General features: G+C 50.0%; 1 protein-coding gene across 13 annotated transcripts in view; it reads left to right on the forward strand.

Annotated features, from left to right (window-relative positions):
* The first annotated feature begins 3,483 nt into the window (after window positions 1-3,483).
* The window catches only part of TBC1D16 (TBC1 domain family member 16), a 102,431-nt gene continuing 84,821 nt past the window's right edge, over window positions 3,484-21,093 (forward strand). For 12 of the 13 annotated variants that reach the window (XM_064270610.1, XM_064270613.1, XM_064270612.1 and 9 more), the window contains exon 1: window positions 3,484-3,553. The gene's annotated coding sequence lies outside the window, so the exon portion shown is untranslated. The remainder of the gene's footprint in view (window positions 3,554-21,093) is intronic. The other variant, XM_064270611.1, reaches the window with a different exon arrangement.

Genomic DNA, 21,093 nt, shown 5'->3' on the forward strand with positions numbered 1-21,093 from the left:
TTATGCTGAGTGTAATTAGTCAGTTGCAAAAGGACAAATATTGTATAAGACCGCTATTACAAGAACTTGAGACATAGTGTAAATTGAGAAGAAAACATTCTTTTGTGGTTATGAGGGGGGAGGGAAGGGGGTGGGAGAGGGATATTCACTAATTAGGCAGTAGATAAGAACTACTTTAGGTGAAGGGAAAGACAGCACACAATACAGGCGAGGTCAGCACAATTGAACTAAACCAAAAGCAAAGAAGTTTCTTGAATAAACTGAGTGCTTCGAAGGCCAGGGTAGCAGGGGCAGGGGTCTGGGGACCATGGTTTCAGGGGACGTCTAAGTCAATTGGCATAATAAAATCTATTAACAAAACATTCTGCATTCCACTTTGAAGAGTGGCATCTGGGGTCTTAAACGCTAGCAAGCAGCCATCTAAGATGCATCAATTGGTCTCAATCCACCTGGATCAAAGGATAATGAAGAACACCAAGGACACAAGGTGATTTCGAGCCCAAGAGACAGAAAGGGCCACATGAACCAGTGACTACATCATCCTGAGACCAGAAGAACTAGATGGTGCCCGGCTACAACCGATGACTGCCCTGACAGAGAGCACAACACAGAACCCCTGAGGGAGCAGGAGAGCAGTGGGATGCAGACCCCAAATTCTCATAATAGAATGACCCTGGTGGTCATGGCCCCCAGGCCTTCTGTTGCCCCAGGACAGGAACCATTCCCGAAGCAACTCTTCAGACAAGGATTGGACTGGACAATGGGCTGGAGAGGGATGCTGGTGGGGAGTGAGCTTCTTGGACCAGATGGACACTTGAGACTAGGTTGGCATCTCCTGCCTGGAGGGGAGATGAGAGGGTTAGGGGGTTAGAAGCTGGCGAAAAGGACACGAAAAGAGAGAGTGGAGGGAGAGAGCAGACTGTGCCATTAGGGGGAGAGTAATTGGGAGTGTGTAGCAAGGTGTATATGGGTTTTTGTGTGAGAGACTGACTTGATTTGTAAACTTTCACTTAAAGCACAAAACCATTTAAATAAAAATATGTGTGTGCATACATCACACACATTAAATTGTATATATGTAATATATATTACATATACATATAAAACTTGTTGCTGTTGAGTTGATTCCAAGAAATATATATATGGAAACCCTGGTGGTCTAGTGGTTAAGAGCTATGGCTGCTAACCAAAGGGTCGGCAGTTCGAATCCACAAGGCTCTCCTTGGAAACCCTATGGGGCAGTTCTCCTCTGTCCTGTAGGGTCACTATGAGTCGGAATTGACTTGACAGCAGCAGGTTATATATATAGTTTTTAGGTGCTATCGAGTACATTCTGACTCATAGCGACCCTATATACAACAGAACAAAACGCTGCCCAGTCCTGTGCCATCCTCACAATCGTTGCTGTGCTTCAGCCCACTGCAGCCACTGTGTCAATCCAACTTGTTGGGGGTCATTCTCTTTTTCACTGACCCTCTACTTTACTGAGCATGATGTCCTTCTCCAGGGACTGGTCCCTCCTGACAACATGCCCAAATTATGTGAGAAGTAGTCTCGCCATCCTTGCTTCTAAGGAGCATTCTGGCTGTACTTCTTCTAGTATGTACACAAATTTGTTGTTAGGTTCCACTGAGTTGATTCAAACTCATAGTGACCACATGTGACAGACTAGAACTGCCCCATAGGGTTCTCTAGGCTGTAATCTTTATGCGAACAGATGGCCAGGTCTTTCTTCTGCAGATCCACTGAGTTTGAACCTCTAGCCCAATGCTTACAAATTAGATAAAAACATATATACACTATACACATACATGCCAAATTGTACATAATGTATATACCGCAGATATATAGTATATACCAAAGTAGGTCATACTGTATTGTTCTGCTTTTACCCAGAATTCTGCTTTTAGCCCTTTTGTTTACTGAAACTTGGACGTCTTTCCACATTACACACAAAGACCTATCTTAAAAACAAAACAAAAACAGAAGTACCTGAGGTAAAAAGGTCATAGTCTTTAAAATGGAATTTCTCTCCTTTCTAACAAAGCCTAAGAGCCAAGAGGCCTCGGGGCAGGGATCTTTATCAAACTGCACGTATGTAGCGCTCTGGACTTTCACAGGAGTCGCGGGCGGATCCCGCCTCTTGCCCGTTATCACCCGCCGGGTGAAGGGGGTCAGGACGGAGCCTATGAGCTGGGCTGATCGACGCGCGTACCCGGTGGACCCTGTTGCCAGTGTGCCACCTGCGCTGGGACCGGTAAGCAGGAGCCAAGCCTAGTGGTTGCCATGGTTACCGATGGCGCCTGAGTCCCGGGTTTTGGGGAAAGTTGGGCGCTGGGAGTGAGAAGAGAGGGCGGGTTGGGAGGGAGGACAAAGGGAAGGAGGGGGGCAGGAAGAAGGGGCACGGGCGGAGTGGACCGAGGAGGATGGCTCCCAAAGTGGGGCGTGAAGGGACAGAAGTGGGGGAAAGGGGCATGGGAGAGGCGGGACGAGAAGGCTAGAAAGGGGGACATGAGGTCACCCCTGGCGCGGACGGCAGATGGGAGCGGCCCGGGTCCCCCTCAGGAGCTAGAACCGCTTTCTACCCCGGCCCCGCTCACCCTCTGGCCGGGTCGCCGGGCTCTGCCATCTTCCCGTCGCTAGGCAACGCCGTCAACATCCGGCGGGTGGCGGGGACCAGGCGCACGAGGGGGGGGAGGGGGGGCGGCCGAGGGAAGTGGGGCGCCTCCGGACATTGTGCCATTGATACCCACGGAGAAATCCATAAAACACAAAATGCATTTATGTAAATACATAGAAGATTAATAGCTGTGTCTCGGTGTCCACGCTCTGCCCCGCTTAAACTCAGTTTCTGTAAAGAGAGAAGAGTGTCCAAGTACCTCCGGCAGGGCAGCCACGGACATAGGACTGGGCACGTGGGGACCCCGGGACGGCAGTGTGCCCTCACCGGGTGGCAGGTAGAGGTGGGACAAGCGGGGACCTCCTGAGCCAGCTGCACCCCCGGGTGGGTCGGGACCCCCGAGGTGCGCCCGGGTCTCCGTCCCCACGCCCGGTGCCAGCTTGTCCATCTACGGGACCTGCGGGCTCGGACGCCATCCCCGGGTGACTGCTGGGAGAAAGGGTGCCCAGTGGCCTCCGGCGCGTGTCCTCTTACCCTCCCACCCCAAACACACAAAATAAAAAGCACAGGCGAGGGCGAGGGCGCACGGGGAGCATCCCGGGGCCTCTGCGGGGGGCTCCAGCCGACGCGAGAGGCGAGGCCGGGCAGTGGGACAGGACAGGGCTGGAGGCCGGGCCCAGGCCAAGGAGAGCCGAGGAGCCAGGGACCCGGGCGGATCCGAGGCCGAGCCGGGCCCGGCGGCGGAGAGCCGGGGCCCGCAGCCAAGGGCGGGCCGGGGCGGGGCGGGAAGGGCCGGGGCGGCAGGGAGGGCGGGCCGGGGGCCGGGCCTCGCCTCGTCCCCGCCCCACCGCTCCTCTGTCGCGGCGGCGGCGGCGGCAGCAGCGGCGGCGGCTCAGGGGCAGGCCCGAATCCGGCCCGCACCGCGGGACCCGGGTGAGTATTGGGGTCCGGCCAGGAGCCACAGGCGGCGGGGGCCGAGGGGCCTCTGGGGACCCGGCTGCACCCCTTCGGCAGAGACTGGGTGGTGGGCGCAGGGCACGTGGGCCTGCACCGGCGGGCCGGGAGGGCCGGGGTCCGGTCGCAGCCCCAAGGGGTGCAGGGCCCCAAGAAGGAGCCCGGGTGGCGTGGGGGAACTCGGGTCACGCAGGGGGGCCCTGGGTACCCCTTCCTCGGCGATGCGGGCGCTGCGGTCCAGGAGCAGGCCCAGTTCGTGGAAGACTCAGTCCCCGCCTGCCTGAGCCGTGGACCCGAGAACTTGCGGTCTTTGTCTGGCTGGATTGTGAGCGCACTAGAACCGGAACTTGTGGGGGGCCGGCGTTTGTGGCTCACAGCCCCCCAAGTCTGCTTCCCCCGCAGCAACGCCCGCGCTCACAGCCTTCCCGGGCCTTTAGGTTGGGGGGTCTGGGCTGTTGAAGAGCCAGATGCCCGCAAACTCACTTCTTACGGCCTGCGCTCTTCTCCCTGGGTCTTTCCTTTAAAAAAAAAAAAAGAAAGAAAAAGACAATTTAAGATTGCTATTTAATAGGAAACCTGCCAGAAGGCAGCGAAACTTGAAACCCTGTTATTCCCACACTGCCTCGGAAGTTGGTGTCATGTGCTGGCCACAACCGAGTTCAGATCCGATTAGAAACGGAAAAGAACATGATGGAAAGTTAGTCTCTCATTGCGGGTGGCGGAGTTTGTTTTCCTGCCTCGGTCCGGTTCCTAGGACTTGATCCTAGGGCGCTGACTGTCTTTACCGCCTGAAGGCACCTGATTCCTCTCCATGGAAAGAACAGGGAAACGGTTCGCAAAAATGGCTGTGATCCCACATGTGGTGCGGTGGGTGCAGACGCTGGGACTCGGGAATTCTATTCCAGTTCTGTCACGGACTGATCAGAGAACTTTTTAGAATCTGGGCTTTCGTTTTAGAAATCCTTCATTAGAAAAGTTGGTGTTAGAACTGATTAGCGAATTTTAAGCATGTTCAAGAACGATGAAAACTTTTTCAAATAAAGGATTATTAAAGAGAGGTGTGCCTTTTAGTATTAACTACGAGCTTCATGTTGCATGCGAAGTATGGGTATTGTGTTTTCTGTGGCACTGTTTTGTGTGTGAGTGTTGACCGTGAGTGAGCAAAGGGTCTCAGCATATGGCTAAAGAAAGTTCTTGCTGGTGGAATTACTTAACCCTCTAGCAACTATGGTTGTTGTCTAAAAAGCTCCTGATCATCATGCATTAAAATTCCCTGCCATTACCCCCATTTTACAGATGACAATGCTGAGGCATAAAAAAAAAAAAAAATCCACAAGTTCACGCAGCTAGGAGTGACAGAAATCCAGTTGCCATCAAGTGGATCCTGACTTGAGTTGACCCTATGTGTGTCAGAGTAGAACTGTACTGCACAGGGTTTTCAATGGCGTGATTTTTTCTGAAGAATATTGCCAAGCCTTTTTTCTGACATGTCTCTGGGTGGGCTCAAACTGTGACCATTCTGATGAGCAGCCAAGCACTTAACAGTTTACACCACCCCGGGTGTTCCAGCTCCAGAGCCTTAAAACCACTATATCACAGTGTCTCCCAGTTGTAACCAGACCCCATCATTCACACACACACACACACACACACACACACACACACACACACGCTCCCCCTGCCCCCCCCGCCCCCACCTTTTCAGACAAGGCAATGTGGTTCACTCCACCAACTGATCCTGAAGAATGTGAGAGACTCAGAACTGATTCCAGTGGTTAAGGGCTCAGCTGCTAACCAAAAGGCCAGCAGTTCTAAGCCACCAGCCACTCCTTGGAAACCCTATGAGGCTGTTCTACTCTGTCCTATAGGGTCAATATGAATCAGAATCAACTCAACAGCATTGGGGCTGCTAATAGCCGGACTCAATTCAGAGGCAAAGAGTTTCATATCAGCTCAGTCTCCAGTGTGAGGAAGGGTATTTGAGAAGACAGCCATTGAGGTTACAGATCAAAAAACCAAACCCATTGCCAGTGAGTTGATTCCGACTCGTAGCGACACTACTGGACAGAGTAGAACTGACGCCAAGGGTTTCCAAGGCTGTAAATCTTTATGGAAGCAGACTGCCACATCTTTCTCCTGTGGAGTGAGCGGCTGATGGGTTTGAACTGCCGACCTTCTGGCTAACAGCTGAGTGCTTAACTACTGCACCACCAGGGCTCCTTTGAGTTTATATGACCTACCTACAAGTGGGCTGGTCTCTTTGCCCTGGTTTTGGGTGGCATGGTGCAGTGGTTAAGAACATGGCCTCCAAAGGTGGATACTGCCTCGGCTCAAATCCCAGCCCTGATACATGCTCCTTCCTTAATTTCATTGTGCCTTAGTTTTCCCATCTGTAAAATGGGGTTAATACTACTAGCTCCCTCAGAGGCTTGTTGTGAGTCCCAGTGCCTGGTGCATGGTCAGAGCTGTTATCATTTCTCATTTTTATGATTATCTGTGACCATCACTGGGATTTTTCACATTTGTTAATGGTAATAATTTACCAAATTGGTAAAAACGTTTTGTTTTTGGACCCTTTGTGTAGTCCATCAGGTGGAAAACTGATTATGGGCAGAAGTGGAATCTGCTGTTTAGAAATATTTACCCTATTTACCCTCTACCCTTGGGAGGAGGCGCCCTGGTGGTACAGTGATTAAGCACTCAGCTACTAACTGAAAGGTCGGTGGTTTGAACCTGCCAGATGCTCCGTGGAAGAAAGATGTGGTAGTCTGCTTCCATAAAGATTTACAGCCTTGAAAACCCTATGGGCAGTTCTACTCTGTCCTATAGGGTAACTAGTTGTCGAAATCGACTCCACCGCGATAGGTTTGTTTTTGTTTTTTGGTTACTCTTTGCAGGAGGGAGCCCTGGTGGTGCAGTGGTTGAGTGCTAACCAAAAGTTTGGCAGTTTGAATCCACCAGCTGCTCCTTGGAAACCCTATGGGGCAGTTCTGCTCTGTCTCATAGGGTTGCTATGAGTTGGAATTGACTCTAAGGCAATTTTTTTTTTTTTTTTTGGAAGAGCCCTGGTGCACAGTGGTTAAGTGCTGGGGGCCAGGGCCCACTGGGCTTCATGACAACTCAACCTCATGTAAAGATTTCAGCTTGTCTGCCCGGGCTGAGGGACCAGTGTTCTCCACAGGCCCGAGCCCTCTCCTGGTGGCCCTGATTAGCTACTTTGTTTTGTACGGTGTGGGAGTGTGGAGGAGGGTGACTCTTGTAGCAGCAGAGCTTGATCTTGCTGATGTACGTTGTATCATTGCACACACCTGGGGTTGTGTTTGTTATAATGCTGCCCATGGATGAGGCCAATGCAAAGAAAGGAAACACAACTTTGCCCTCTTTACCCCCAAAATATGGGGAAATGATGTAGAAAATCTTTTTCCATTCACTTCAGTGGTAGTGGTTTTCATCCTGTTGACCATGTGCCGGCCCTCCAGGTACCTGGTCTCGCAATTTGATAAATCTGCTCCTATGAGCTGCGGGGAGATCTGCTCTGAAGGAGGGCCCTAGGAAGCTGCCTTGGTCTTATGGAAGCACCCTCAAGGGAGAGCGAAATCAAGTCTCTTGAAAACTCAGCTACATTTCTGCCCTCAGTTGCTTCTGTTGTGTGGATCGCACAAGGGAGGGGACAGAAAGAACCCCAATCCGTTATCATTTCGCACGTACTCTGGCTCAGCCTGGGGTGGGGGTGGTCTGTGCAGGTGTTGAACGTGGGTGTACCTGGTAAGTGACCCTGTGGCCTTACCTGGCTGCGATGCTGAGGTGGAGTGGTATCTTTTCCATCCTCACTCCGGATTGGCCACTGGGGAAACCATGATAATGTCACGGCACTCAGAGCCCTAGTCGTGCTGGTTCCCACGCCCTGGTTCACAGTGGATTATCTAATAGGCAAGGTAAGCTTGGTGCTTACCTTGCTTACCAGGTCATCTGTAGTGAACAGTTTCACATTTTTTTACCCCATCAGAGGCTTTGCTTCTAGGTATGGCTGGCATCTGTCTTTCTCCCAACCCCATAGCAACTTCCTACAGAATCAAAGTGTCTCTTCAAATTTACAATCCCTGACAGGGAGGCTGACTCAGTAAGCAAGGCAAGCATGGGCTTACTTGTGCTTACTTACTAATCTGCAGTGAAATTGTTCGCTACAGATGATCTGGTAAGCACGATAAGCACAATGCTTACCTTACAGGTAGATAATCTGCCCTGCTCTGGTTGGTGAGCTGCTTTACCACCAGTCTGATAGAGTTGCTCACCACACCCTCTAGCATTCTGGAAGCGAGGAAAAGACACACTGACAGATGTCATTGGCCCCTTTTTGCCTTTGATTTCTGTAACGAAAACTCTCCCTAAGCGAGACCCACCGTGCAGCTTTCCAGGGGCCACTGTCACTGTCCTTCCCTGGTTTTTGTTTCGTGCTGCCGCTATTACTCCTTTACTGCGGACGGTGAGAGCCTGTAGGTATTACATTTATGAGTCCAGGGCAGAAGTCAGATGTTCCCGTTCCCGTTTTGTTGGTTTCCTGGCTGGATTTACATCTTCCCTTACCTTTCCTTTGGATCTACCCCTGGCCTTATCTTTAAGTTTAGTTTCTTCTCCCAGACCCTGCTTCCTCAGCTTTTTTGGGGAGCAATAGGATGTTTATATTTGGTGGGAAGGTGGCACCTGCCAGCGGCAGATGCTTCCTCCTTGGGTTTTCCAGGGAGAGGGTGACGATCCTAGTGGTAATTGGACAACTGGAAGAGGAAAGTCACAGCTAAGCAGCCGCTAGGTCCCTTTGCCCTCATTCTTTAACTGTCTTGTCCAATTACAGCCTCTCAGAGGCCCCTTTCCCTATGGGAACCAGTTCAAGTCTCCAGGACTAGGGTTTATGCCCCAAACCTTAAACCAGTTGCTGTCGAGTCGACCCTAACTCATGGCGACCCCATGTGCGTTAGAGGAGAACTGTGCTCCGTGAGGTTTCAGTGTCTGATTTTTTTTTTTGAGATAGATCACTGGGCCTTTCTTCTGAGGTGCCTGTGGGTGGACTCGAACCTCCGACCTTTCAGTTAGCAGCTGAGCATGTTAAACTTCAGTTCCTCAGTTTTAAATACAGGTAGGCTGTCTGGTTCTCACTTCTGCATGAGGCTGTGTCCGTAGCAGCCCTGTCTTTGGGCCACATCCTTTCCCGTGGGAATCCACAACTTGATATCTGCATACAGCAAATGGGTAACGATGCCACAACTGGAAGTTAAACATAACCAAGGGGGGGTCATGTCAGCTGCCCACATGTCTGCCTGGATGATGAGACAGAAGGACCGCGTGCCCCAAAGACAGGGTGATTGGGGCTGCCTACAGGACTCAGCACCTTCACCCCCAAAACCTGGGGTTCCCAGAAGGATTGTGGGGTGCATGCCTGGTGCTGGGGAGGGTGGGAGCGAAGGTCAGGGGAGCTGGGGCCTCCTCAGGTGTGCTAGCAGCTGTTCCGGGGGAGGAAAGCGATCCTTGTTTGCCCATATGCAGCTTGTATTTAACAAAGCATAGCCTTGTCCCTGCTCTTTGTGGCTTGGGCTTTGAGGGCAAAGCAGATGAACTGGTTTCTGACGGCCATGTGGCAGGTGACCGGAGCTCAAGGTATTGGCCCCCAAGCAGTCTGACAGTGCCAAGGCTAGGGGGTGACCACTTGTGGACTTTGTCCCACCACTTGTCCCCCCTGCCCAGCTCCCTACCTGATTATCCACACCCCCCCCCCGCCATGAGTAGCTGCCACCATTGGGCACAGGCTACACGCTCCCAGAGGTTCAAGGACCGTCTGTCTGGTTGACTGCTGCATCCCAGCACTGAGCCCAGGATGGAGGCGTGGGCCAGACAAGGGGCAGGCACGGTGCCTTTCACTCCGTGGCTCCAGGCTGCCTGCTTCTTCATCTTCCCAGGAGGGCTCCAGAGGAGACCTTTGTACCCTTGCTCCTGCTGGTTTTCCTGCTTGGGAGCTGATGGAGCCCTTTATGTCATGATAGAAAGCCAAGGCTTGGAGCAGAGGCAGCCTCACCAGGACAGGTGTTGGGTCTGGAGCATGGAGCTGTCTTCTGACCCGCTCGCTGCTCTCAGCCGGTGTGTCCTCTCCTCAGTCTATACCGTGTCATCTCTGGGGTGGTTGCTCTGCGTGGGGTTAGATGGCCAGTGGATGAGCAGATGGAAACCTCACTGAGAACTAGAAGTCAGCTTCTGACAGTGTCCAGGGTATGGTGAGGTCAGCAAGTCATGGCCCCAAAGACATCCTTGTTCCAGTCCCCAGAACCCATGACTAGGTTATGTGACAAGGCAAGGAGATGTAAGGTTGTAGATGGAATTCAGGTTGCTAACCAGCTGGCTTCGAGGTGGGGAGACTACCCTGGATTATCTGGGTGGGCCCAGTGTCATCCCAAAGCCGGTTGCTGTCAAGTCTGCCCTGACTCGTGACGACCCCATGTGTGTCAGAGTAAAACTGCGCTCCATGGGGTTTTCACTGGCTGATTTTTTGGAAATAGATCACCAAGCCTTTCTTCCAAGGCACCTCTGGGTAGACTTGAACCTCCAATCTTTTGGTTAGCAGCTGAACACATTAGCTGTTTGTGCTGCCAGAGACCTCTGTAATCACAAGTGTCCTTACGCATGGAAGAGGAGACAGAAGAGTGAGAGGTGCGATGTGCGAAGGACCCCACAGGCCATTGCTGGCTTTGAAGGTGGAGGAGGGGCCCCCCAAGCCAAAGGATGTGGGTGACCTCTAGAAGCTGGGAAGGGCAAAGGAAACAGATCTGCCCCTGAGCCTCCAGAAGGAACGTGGCCCTGCCGGCACCTTGGTTTTAGCCCAGTGAGGCCCATTTCCCACTTCTGACCTCCGTGACTGTAGGGTAATAAATTGGGGTTGTTTTAGGGCACGGAGTCTGTGGGACTTTGTTACAGCAGCCACAGGAAACAAATATACGAGGAATGGAGGTGCATTCTGAAGACGCAGAGGGGAGACTGTTGTGGTTTTTCCAAAGGCCGTCAGTCCTTTTGTTATTTTATTGTGCTTTAGGAGAAAGTTTACAGAGCAAATTAGTTTCTCGTTCAAAAATTTATACACACATTGTTTTGTGACATTGGTTGAAGTCCTTGCAATGTGTCAGCACTCTACCCCTTTCCACCCCAGGTGCCCTGTGGCCGTTGGTCCGGTTTTCCTGCCTCTTCCTGCCTTCTTGTCTTGCTTTTAGGCATGAGTTGCCCATTTAAAGGTTGTCATTTCTTAATCAGTGTTTGCTCCTGTCTGGTTTTTCAGTGACTTTGTCTCTCTGTGTCTGGGAGTACCCTTTCCTAGGGAGGTGGTGGATTCTGACTCCTAGCGACCCTATAGGACAGAGTAGAACAGCCCCATAGGGCTTCCGAGGCTGTAATCTTTATGGGAGCAGATTGCCAGGCGTTTCTCCTGAACGGTAGCTGGTGGGTTCGAACTGCTGAACTTTCCTAGGGTACAGGGCACCAAATCTTGGGGGTTGGATTTTGGGTAATATGTGTCTTAATTTTACACCCTGTAAATATGTGCTGGAGGTGACTCCCCCGCCCCGCCCCGCCCGCCACTGAGTTACAAAAACCTTGGCTACATCTGGGGCTGGTTTCAGTGACGGGTGGCTGGGTGGTTAACAGCAGGCGCTGGGCTCAACGCATTGGCTGGGCACTTCCCAACAGGGTTGTGAAATAGGAAATCTGCTCCCCACCCCTGTGTGTGCGGGGGGTGGGGAGGGTGTTTCTCTCTTTCCCTTCCTCTCTCTCTTCCTCCCTCTCTTTTTCTCCCACTTTTTCTTTCTTTCTCTCCTTCCCTCTTTCTTTTTCCCTCTCTTTCCCTCCCTCTCTGTCTCCCTCCCTTCCTCTCTCTCTCCTTCTCCTTCTCTCTCCCTCCCTCTGCTTTTCTCTCTCCTGCCCCTCTCCATCCTTCCCTCCCTTTCCTTCCTCTCCTGCTCTCTCTCCCTCCCTCCTTCCATCATCCCCTCCCTCTCTCCCTCTCTCTTTTTTTGGGGGGGGGCTTTTCCTTTTCTGTGGTTTCTCAAATCTCCCCCCCCCCACCCCAGGCAGCTCCCTGTACTCCACCACCTCAAAACCCCTCTCCCCTGGAAGCGGAATTCAACCAACCTCATCAACCAACCTCATCGCCAGTTTCCCCCACCCGATCTCCAGACTGCTGAGAACCCAAGGTTCTTGATGATATCCTAGTTCTGAAAGAGTTGCAGGTTAATGGAGAAGGACTCTCATGTGGAAGAGCTTCTGCAGAGAATTTTCTTTTTTAGGTGTGCATATATTTTTGTTGAGTGGAGGCCAAGTTGTTCTTTCCTTTCAGATTTCACAGTGGCCTATTTTGTGCAAAGGTCTCCCCTCTGCATGTTCTCTGCTGGCTGAAAGCAGCACAGAAGTCCACTTGTGGCTCTGCCGTAAGAGCTGCTGTTGGCATTTTTATTGTATTATTTTAAAACTATTACCCTTTGGGTTTTTTTGGTACACCCAAGCTGATGCTCATTCTAGATTCCAGCCTCACTCCGTCTCTGTCTTCGTCTTTGCTAGCTGCCAGGTTGGTGCTCCCATCCTTCCTCTCTGCCCAGGCAAAGCAACTGGTAGACTCATCATTGCAGGAACTTCTCAGAGATGTCTCGAACCCAGGGCCTTACAATCTAAAATTAACGACACTGTCATAGATATGACTATTTAAAAAGAAAAAAGGTTTTGTTTTATTTTTGTTGTTGAGAATATACACAGCAGCTTGTTCCAGCTCAACGATTTCTACATGTGCAATTCGGTGACATTGGTCACAGTCTTCAAGTTGTGCAGCCGTTCTCACCCTCCTTTACTGAGCTGTTCCTCCCCCATTAATGTAACTCACCGCCCCCTAAGGTTCCTATCTAATCTTTCAAGTTGCTGCTGTCAGTGGATCTCGTATAGATAGATCTCAAAATAGCACCGTGCTGAAGGCAGATATTCTTTGCTAGTTAAGTAAGCTAAACTATTATTTGGTTTAAAGAAGACTTCGGGGGATATTTTTGGTTTAAGATTTAAAGATTATCTCAGGGCAAGAGTTTCAGGGGCTCACCCAGTTTCTGTGGCTCCTGAAAACCTGGGTTCCATGAGAATTTGAAATTAGTTCTGCGTTTTCCCCCTTTTGATCTGAATTCTTCTTTAGAATCTTTGATCAAAGTGTTTAGTAATGGTAGCTGGGCTCCATCTAGTTCTTCTGGTCTCATGGCAAAGGAAGCAGATGTTCATGGAGGCAATTAGCCATACTTTCCATTTCCTCCTCCTATTGCTGACTCTCCTTGCTCTGTTGTTCCAGGTGAATAGAGGTAATTGTTGTACCTTGAATGGCCATTTGCAAGCTTTTAAGACCCCAGGCTCTACGCAATGAACTAAGAGGTAGAACAGAAGCACTGAACACGTTATTAAGCCAACTAACTGGGATGTCCCATTAAACCATGACCCTAAACCTCCAAACCAAGGAAGCAAATCCCATGAGGTGTTTGGTTGTACACAAGCAGACTCAGCTGCTACTTTTTTTTTTTTTTGGTCATGGTTATATCACACACATTTGCCAGTTCAACTTTTGACAGATGATCAACTTATTAAGCAATTGCATTAATTGGCTGTGCAGCCCTACCCTTAACCAATTTAATTTCCCATCCCCATAAACCAAAACTCAGTGCCATGGCTATTTTTCTAATAGACTTTGTTTTTTAGAGCAGTTTTAGGTTTACAGAAAACTTGTAGACATTCCAGAGGGTTCCCATCTGCTCCCCCACCCCACACACACTGGTTCTCCTACCACGACCATCTTCCATTCCTCTCAAGTGACTGTTTTAAAGTGAAAGCACTAAGTGAACACATTTGAGGTGAGTGAGTCCTGTGGAGTGATGTTTTATCGTTGTCAAGGCTCTGTTTTTAGTGATTTCTTCATCTACCCTCATCTCTCGGGATTTGAGGAGAGAACAGTAATGAAATTACCAGGTGCTTTGAGCATCTTGGATTACTATTTTCTTTTAATCCACTCTGAGTCCTTACTAAAAACCCAAAACCAAACCCGTTGCCATCGAGTCGATTGCTACTTATAGCGACCCTCTAGGACAGAGTAGAACTGCCCTATAGGGTTTCCAAGAAGCGGCTGGTAGATTCAAACTGCCAACCTTTTTGGTTAGCAGCTAAGCTGTTAGCCACTGCGCCACCAGGGCTCTGAGTCTTTACTAGGGATTGGAAAGTTAGACATCTGTTGCTACAGTTTTCCTTCAGCTCCCTTTGAAGTGTGTCCTTGTGCGTTTGCTCACACAAGGCAGCATTTAAAGTTTGGTAGGGACTCCCACTTCTTTCCATGTTATAACAGGAATAAGTTGTCTGGCCCATAGGAAGGTCCTGGGCCTCTCCCTACCCCACTTTGGTAACTAGGCAGTCTTTGTGGTATCCAGCCTCCTGATCTTCCACAAGGAATGGTCTTCTTTGTTCCCTGGGGTACCTGTAGGGGGCTGGGACCCCTGAGGCCACAGATGTAGTCTGCTCTGTACCTGTGTGAGCAAGGACCATCAAGGCCATATTCTTGTGAATTCAAGGATAGTAGGAACGTCCCCCATTAGAACCTCCCATCTTTGCCAGGCCTTGCCTTGCTGCTGGTGGCCTGGGCTCACAGTCCAGGACCCCAACACCCTCTTCTACATCCCACTTGCCTTTGTCCCTGTCTCTGGCTCCTTGCCTGTTTCCTTACCTCCATCTGCTCTTTGGGTGCACAGCCCTAGTTTCGAGCTCCTTTTCCTTCCCCTACCCTTCCTGCTCAGAGCTCTCCCTCCACACTCACTTGCCTACTAAGGTACCTGCAAAACAGTGCTGGCATCTGCATTCGCCCTCAGGTCATTCAGTGCCCTCAGCACAAGTATCAGGCCCTTGATTATCTCACGGCCCACCCCCCCCACACCAGTCTCTTTTTCCCATTTTATGGGTCCCTTTGGGATGTCAAGAGTGTTCTGCCCTCTTCCATGATTTGAACTCTACCCCTAAGTTCCTCCTATGTGGTGCTCCACACAGGACCTTCCAGCCCCCGCTTCCGAGTGCAGAGGTGCAGCATACACCTGCCCGGGTGTGTGTTTGGACCTGTGGTGTGGAGGAGCAAGGACTTGGTAAATGTGAGTGGAGACGACTCCCCCTGCCTTCTGGGCTAGGGTTAGGATTAGGCACGCTGACCTATGGTGAGCTGAAATGAATGCTTCCCAGGTGGCACTTCCAGTCTGTGTGTTTCCTGTCTCAGGATCAGAACAAGACCATGTCTGTGCAGAGGGGTCAGACAGCAGCTGCAGGCTGGGTCCAGGGGGGCTCGGGTTGTGTGGAAGAGGGTTTGGGGTCCCATTTGAGCCAAGACCCTTGTCCTCTTAGGCAAACTATTGAAGCCTGCGGACCGCTGGAGGACTGAGCCATGTGTGGCTTCCTGCAGTTTTGGCAGAAGATCAAGAAAGTACAGGGTGGGCAGAGAGACTGGTGGGATAGCCAGTGAGGGGAGAGGAAGCCGCTGTGCACCCTGGCTGCTATGAAACACCTGGGCAGCACACCTCACCTTTGCCTCACCTGTGCTGATGACACCCCTTCCTCCTCCCCTTCCCCAGCCTCTCCTGGGCCAATGACAACCCCCCTCCCCCACCTCTCCTGGGCAGGTGATGCCCCTCCCCAGCTTCCCCTGACCTTTCCTGGTGGGGGGCAGCGCCCCTCCCCAGCACCCCCTGGCCTCTGGGTGCCTTTTCTCTCTCTGCCCACAGCAGGTACCCAAACCAACGTCCAGTCCTGCCGTTTGCGTCTGCCTCAGTCTCATCCCCTTCACAGGGGAGCGGCCAGCAGCAGAGGTGGGCAGAGAGGCCAGGATGGCCTGCACCTAGGAAATCGAAGAGACAACTTAGAGGGGGGCCCTGAGGGGCCTGCCTCCCACCAAGTGTCTCTGGTCCCAGGAGCTTGGAGGCGGAGGAGGAGCGCTAGTCTCACCTCTGCTTCCTCATCCATGACGGGGGCCGTGGGATACTGGTGCAGATCAGCCCTGGACTGCATGGTCCCCAGGTCACAGGGACACCGAGGGGCAGGGAGAGCACACAGGGACAAGCGGGGTCTCCCCAAGCCAGGGACCAGGGGGTGCGCAGAAGCCCACTTGGGGGCTTTCCAGAGGGTCTCTGGTTAGGAAGTGTTTTCTGGGCCTGCTCCTCAAATCCCCCAGAGTGCGGCTGTGGACGGCATGGCTTCCGTTCCTGGTGGAGCTCATGACCTAGGACGTACCACGTGTTCCTGCTGTCCTGGTGGACACATGGCTGGACCGCAGTGACAGATGAGCGCATGGGGCGGGGGTGCTCTGCAGCCCTGGATCCACCTTGCCTGGTGCTCCCCTCCCCAGTTCTGTTTAACATCCAGTGGGTGACAAGTGGGGGGCCCTGGAGCAGCAGCCATGCGATTAATCTGTTCTGCTGGAGAACAGTCATCACTGATGACCGTGCAGCTTAGACGCCAGAAAGCCTGGCCTGTCTCCTGTGGAGCAGCTGCCCCAGCTTCTCTGCCTTTGGGATGGGGAGGGGCAGTAGGTCAGTCGTTCCTAATCTCACTTGGGGGACAGTAAATCAATGGGTGCCAATCTTGGCCGGGGGAGGGGAGGGGAGGGGAGGGTAGGTCAATGGTCCCAGTCTCAGCTGTGGTGGGGGGGAGGTGGGGGGCAGGTTGGTGGTCCCAGTCTCAGCTGCAGGGGACGGGAGGCAGGTTGGTGGTGGTTCCAGACCTCTGAGGAGAAGCAGGGAACAGTAAGTCAGCAGTGGGAAATCTCAGCTGAGGGGTGGGGAGTAGGGAGCGGTAGATCATGGCTACCAGTCTTGACTGAGGGGAGCAAGTAGGTCCCAACCTTAGCTGATGAGGGAGTCAGTCTCCTGGGGAGTGCCTCCCCTCCCTGCCCGGCTTACTGGGTCAAAAGTCCTGCGATTTGTCTGCTCTGTATTTTTAAGGCTCCCCAAGAAATTCTGATGATCAGCCCTTTTGGGGGCCCACGGCACCAGATGATTTTCTTGGCTAAACATTGGAGCCATCTGGGCTCCCATGCTGACTGCATCACTCCAAGCTCTGTGCCCCCGCTCATCCTCAGTCCACGGGGGTTGCTGGCAGCTCTCCTTGTGACTCTTCTGTTCCAGCAGGGAGAGTCACTCAGCTCTATCTTCCCCAGCCCCTAGAACACTGTGACGATGGGAAGAGAGGGCTAGAACTGCCAGATTGGGAGCTGCCCTTCTGGGCTATGGAACTGAGAGGACGTTTACCCCAAGCGGGGAGCCCAGCCTTCTCCTTCTCCTGACTGTGTGTCCGTCTTTCTTACCAGGAGGTGGAAGATATGGCTGCTGTACCTCACAAGGCTGTGATGGTAGAGTTGGGGGCCCAGGAGGGGGTGCTCCCAGTGGAGTCAGAGTGGGAGGCCAAGGGGAGCAGGCCCATTCGGAGCCCACACCCTGAGCCCCAGAGCTTAGTAGCCAGCCCCACATAGCTAGTGGACTAAAGGCAGGCTCTCTCCTGGCCTAGACGGAAGTGAGAAGGCCCTGCAAAGACCAGGGGGATGAAGCATCTGGACAAATGGACCTGTGTCTTAAATAGCAACATGCAGTCACCGTCTCTCAACAGTAGCAAAACAGGGCAAGAGTGGGGTTTGAAGGAGATAAACCTGCAGCATGGAGCGATGTGGGCAGGGCAGGGCCTTTGGAGAGCTTGGCCCACTTTGCCTCTGGCTGTAATGGGCAATCTGTGATTCTAGGTCCTGGAAATGCTGGACAATCGGGACAGGATGGCTGGCTTGGGGTGCAGCCATGTCCAGCAGCCAATAAGGAGAGCCCTGTTTCCTGTGCACCCTGTGGGGCTGCCTGCTCCAATAAGGGGGAGGGTCTTCTGTAACTGATAGTTTGAAAGGAAGTCCTGTGAACCCCTGGATTTGTGAAAAATTATTTTATTACTGGTGCTTTCAATGGGGTGTAGGGGTGATCGCCCTTTCCACTTCTGGATGAGACCTAACTGCAGTGTGAGTTATTCTCCAGCGTTGATGGGGAGAACCCAGGATGCGATCCGTGTTCGTTCTCACCTGTGCAGGGCGGGCAAGCTGAAACGGTGCAGCCCAGGACGAAAGCCACAACTAAATTTAAACTCCCTTTAAAGTTTTATATAACAAACAGCCTGCTTTTATTAAACTACAATTGATTTCCCTACTTTTAGCAGAAGAAAGATAAGTAAATAAAAACAACATAAACCTGCTCATTCAACGAGCTGGTCTCTTCTTTAGTTAACCTGTTTGGCCTTTTCATACGGATGCGTGCTTTTGAGTTTTTGAAATATCAAAGATGGGTCACTAGACACTGAAACCATAAGAAAATTAGAAGAAAATATAAGCCAATGCTTAGTGGATCTTTGGCTTGGGAAGCATTATATAAATTATACAAGTAATAACAGAAACCACTAAGGAAAAGTTACCATCAATTTGACTACATAGAAGTTTAAAACTTCTGTACTTAAAAACAGATAATACGATAAAAGCAAACAACAAATTAGGTAAAGCCTGTGTCTTAGTTACCTAGTGCTGCTGTAACAGAAATACCTCAAGTGGATGGCTTCAACAAAGAGAAATTTGTTTCTTCACAGTAAAATAGGCTAAAAGTCCAAATTCAGGGTGTCAGCTCCAGGGGGAGGCTTCCTCTCTCTGTTAGCCTTCTCATCAATCTTCCCCTGGACTAGGAGCTTCTCTGTGTAGGGACCCCAGGTCCAAAGGACACGCTCTGCTCCTGGTGGTGCTTTCTTGGTGGTATGAGGTCCCCCTCCCTGCTCACTTCCCTTTCCTTTTTATCTCTTGAGAGATAAAGGATGGTGCAGGCCACATCCCTGGGGAAACTACCTTTACACTGAATCAGGGATGTGACCTGGGTAAGGATGCTGTTAGGATCCCACCCTAATCTTCTTTAACATAAAATTACAATCACAAAATGGAGGACAACTACACAATACTGGGAATCATGGCCTAACCAAATTGATACATACATTTTGGGGGGGACATAATTCAATCCATGACAACATACATGCAGCAACAATAGCAAAGGATTATAATCCTTGCTATGTAAAGAGTACTTGTATATCAATAAGAATTCCAATACCCTGTGTCATGAGATACAAAAGAGAAAAGCAAGGAGAGAGACAGGGGAAACTCATACCTCCCAGAAAGCAGCACTGGGAGTGGAGCGCATCTTTTGGACCTGGGGTACTTGCACTGAGAAGCTTCTAGACCAGGTGAAAATTGATGACAAGGACCTTCCCCCAGAGCTGACAGAGGGAGAAAGCTTCCCCCTGGAGCTGCACCCTGAATTCAGACTTCTGGCCTCCTAGACTGTGAGATGATAAATTTCCCTTTGCTAAAGCTATCCATTTGTGGTATTTCTGTTATAGCAGCGCTAGGTAACTAAGACACCCACTGTGGTATTTCTGTTATAGCAGCACTAGGTAACTAAGACACCCACTGTGGTATTTCTGTTATAGCAGCACTAGATGACTAAGACACCCCAGCAGAAAAATTGAGAAAGCACAGCAACATAACAATTCACAGGATGAATATGAATATTTAATAAACATAGGACAATCTGATTAAGTGAACTAATAATTGAAAAACCACTTTTCAATTACTGAAGTGGAAAAGATTTAAATCCCTGCTGATTCTGGTACCATTTTGGAAATCTACTTGCATTCTGTGTCGGGAGTCCAGCATATCTTCCCAGGGAAATAATTACGAATCCCAGGAATTATCCTAAGGAAACGATGAGATTAAAGATGAAGATTTATATATAAAAATGTAGAGGTTTATTATTTAAATAACTGTTTGGTACCCAAATGTCCAACAGTGGTGACTGGCTCACGAATAGGACATCCATGTAATACGTACAGCTATTAAGATGGAGGGTTTGCATTTTGAATTTTTAAATTTGTTAATGACATGGGAAAATAGACATATGCTAAATAGAAGCAAGATATGGCATAATTCCCATGGTTTTTTTTTCTTTCTTTCTTTTTTAAAAGATAAAAGACAGTGGAAAATATACCAAAATATTTTTGAATTGTGAGATTTAAGGTACATTTTTTTTCTTTATACTTCTCTGATCATGTTTTATAATTAAAAAAAAAGTTTTAACCTTAAACCAAAAATATCCCCTGAAGTCTTCTTCAAACCAAATAATAGTTCAGCTTAATTAGTAAAGACTGTCTGCCTTTAGCCTTGTGCTCTTTTAAAGAACCTATGTGGGATCAAATTAACAACAGCAATTTGAAAGATTAGATAGGAATTTAGGGGCAGTGAATTTATGTCAACGCGGGAGGAACAACTTGGAAAAGGGGATGAGAATGGTTGCACAATTTGAAGAATGTAATCAGCGTCACTGAGTTGTACATGTAGAAATTGTTGAACTGGCATATGTTCTGTGTATACTCTCAACAACAACAACAACAAAATAAAAAAGTTTTCAAAAAGTAGGTGAAGGATTCTCTACTTGTAGTTTGATGGAGACCAGTGGTTGGGAACCAGGTTTGATTTAAATAAAATAGGCTCACAAAACAATAAATACACTAAAACAAAAAAAGTGTGAGAATGGTCTTAAAATAGTAAATGATTGTTGCTAAGTTTTAACAGGAGTCCCTGGGATTGTAGGCAGTTAAGCACTCAACGATTAACTAAAAGGTAGGCACAGGTACGCTGAAAAGGTTGCCAGTTCGAACCCACCCAGGGGCACCTCGGAAGACAGGCTTAGAGACCTGCTTCCAAAAGGCCACAGCCTTGAAAACCCTATGGAACAGCTCTCTGTGACACACGGGCTCTCCATGAGTCGGAAGGGACTGTACAGCAGCTAACAGCGACAACGTCATTATGTAACGTCCCTCTTCGTCCCTGGTAATGTTCCTTGTTCTGAAGTCTTCTTTGTCTGCTATTAATATAGCCACTTCAGCTTTCTTTTGATTGGTATTTGCATGGCGTATCTTTTTACATTAAATACTTTTAACCTGTCTTCCAGATCGTATTTAAAGTGGATTTCATGTAGACAGCACAAAGTTGGGTCTTTTTTAATATGATTTGTCATTCTCTATCTTACAATTGGTAACTTTAGATTACTCACATTAAACGTAATTACCAGCTTGGTTGGGTTAAAGTCTGCCATCTTGCTGGTTTTGTTTATGTTCCAGCTGCACTTTGTTTACTTCCCCCCTCTTTTTCTTCCTACTTTTGGATTAATAGTGTTGTTTTCATGACTCTGTTTATCTCCACTTTTGGCTTCTTAGTGTGCTGAGCTGCTAACAAAAAGGTTGGAAATTCAAGTCCTCCTAGAGATGCCTTGGAAGACAGGCCTGGCTATCTGCTTCTGAAAGGTCACAGCCTTGAAAACCCTACAGAGCACAGTTCTTCTCTGCACACATTGGTCGCCATGAGTCAACCACATGTAATAAAC

The sequence above is a fragment of the Loxodonta africana genome, chromosome 18, assembly GCF_030014295.1.
Source record: "Loxodonta africana isolate mLoxAfr1 chromosome 18, mLoxAfr1.hap2, whole genome shotgun sequence".
Lineage (NCBI taxonomy): Eukaryota > Metazoa > Chordata > Mammalia > Proboscidea > Elephantidae > Loxodonta > Loxodonta africana.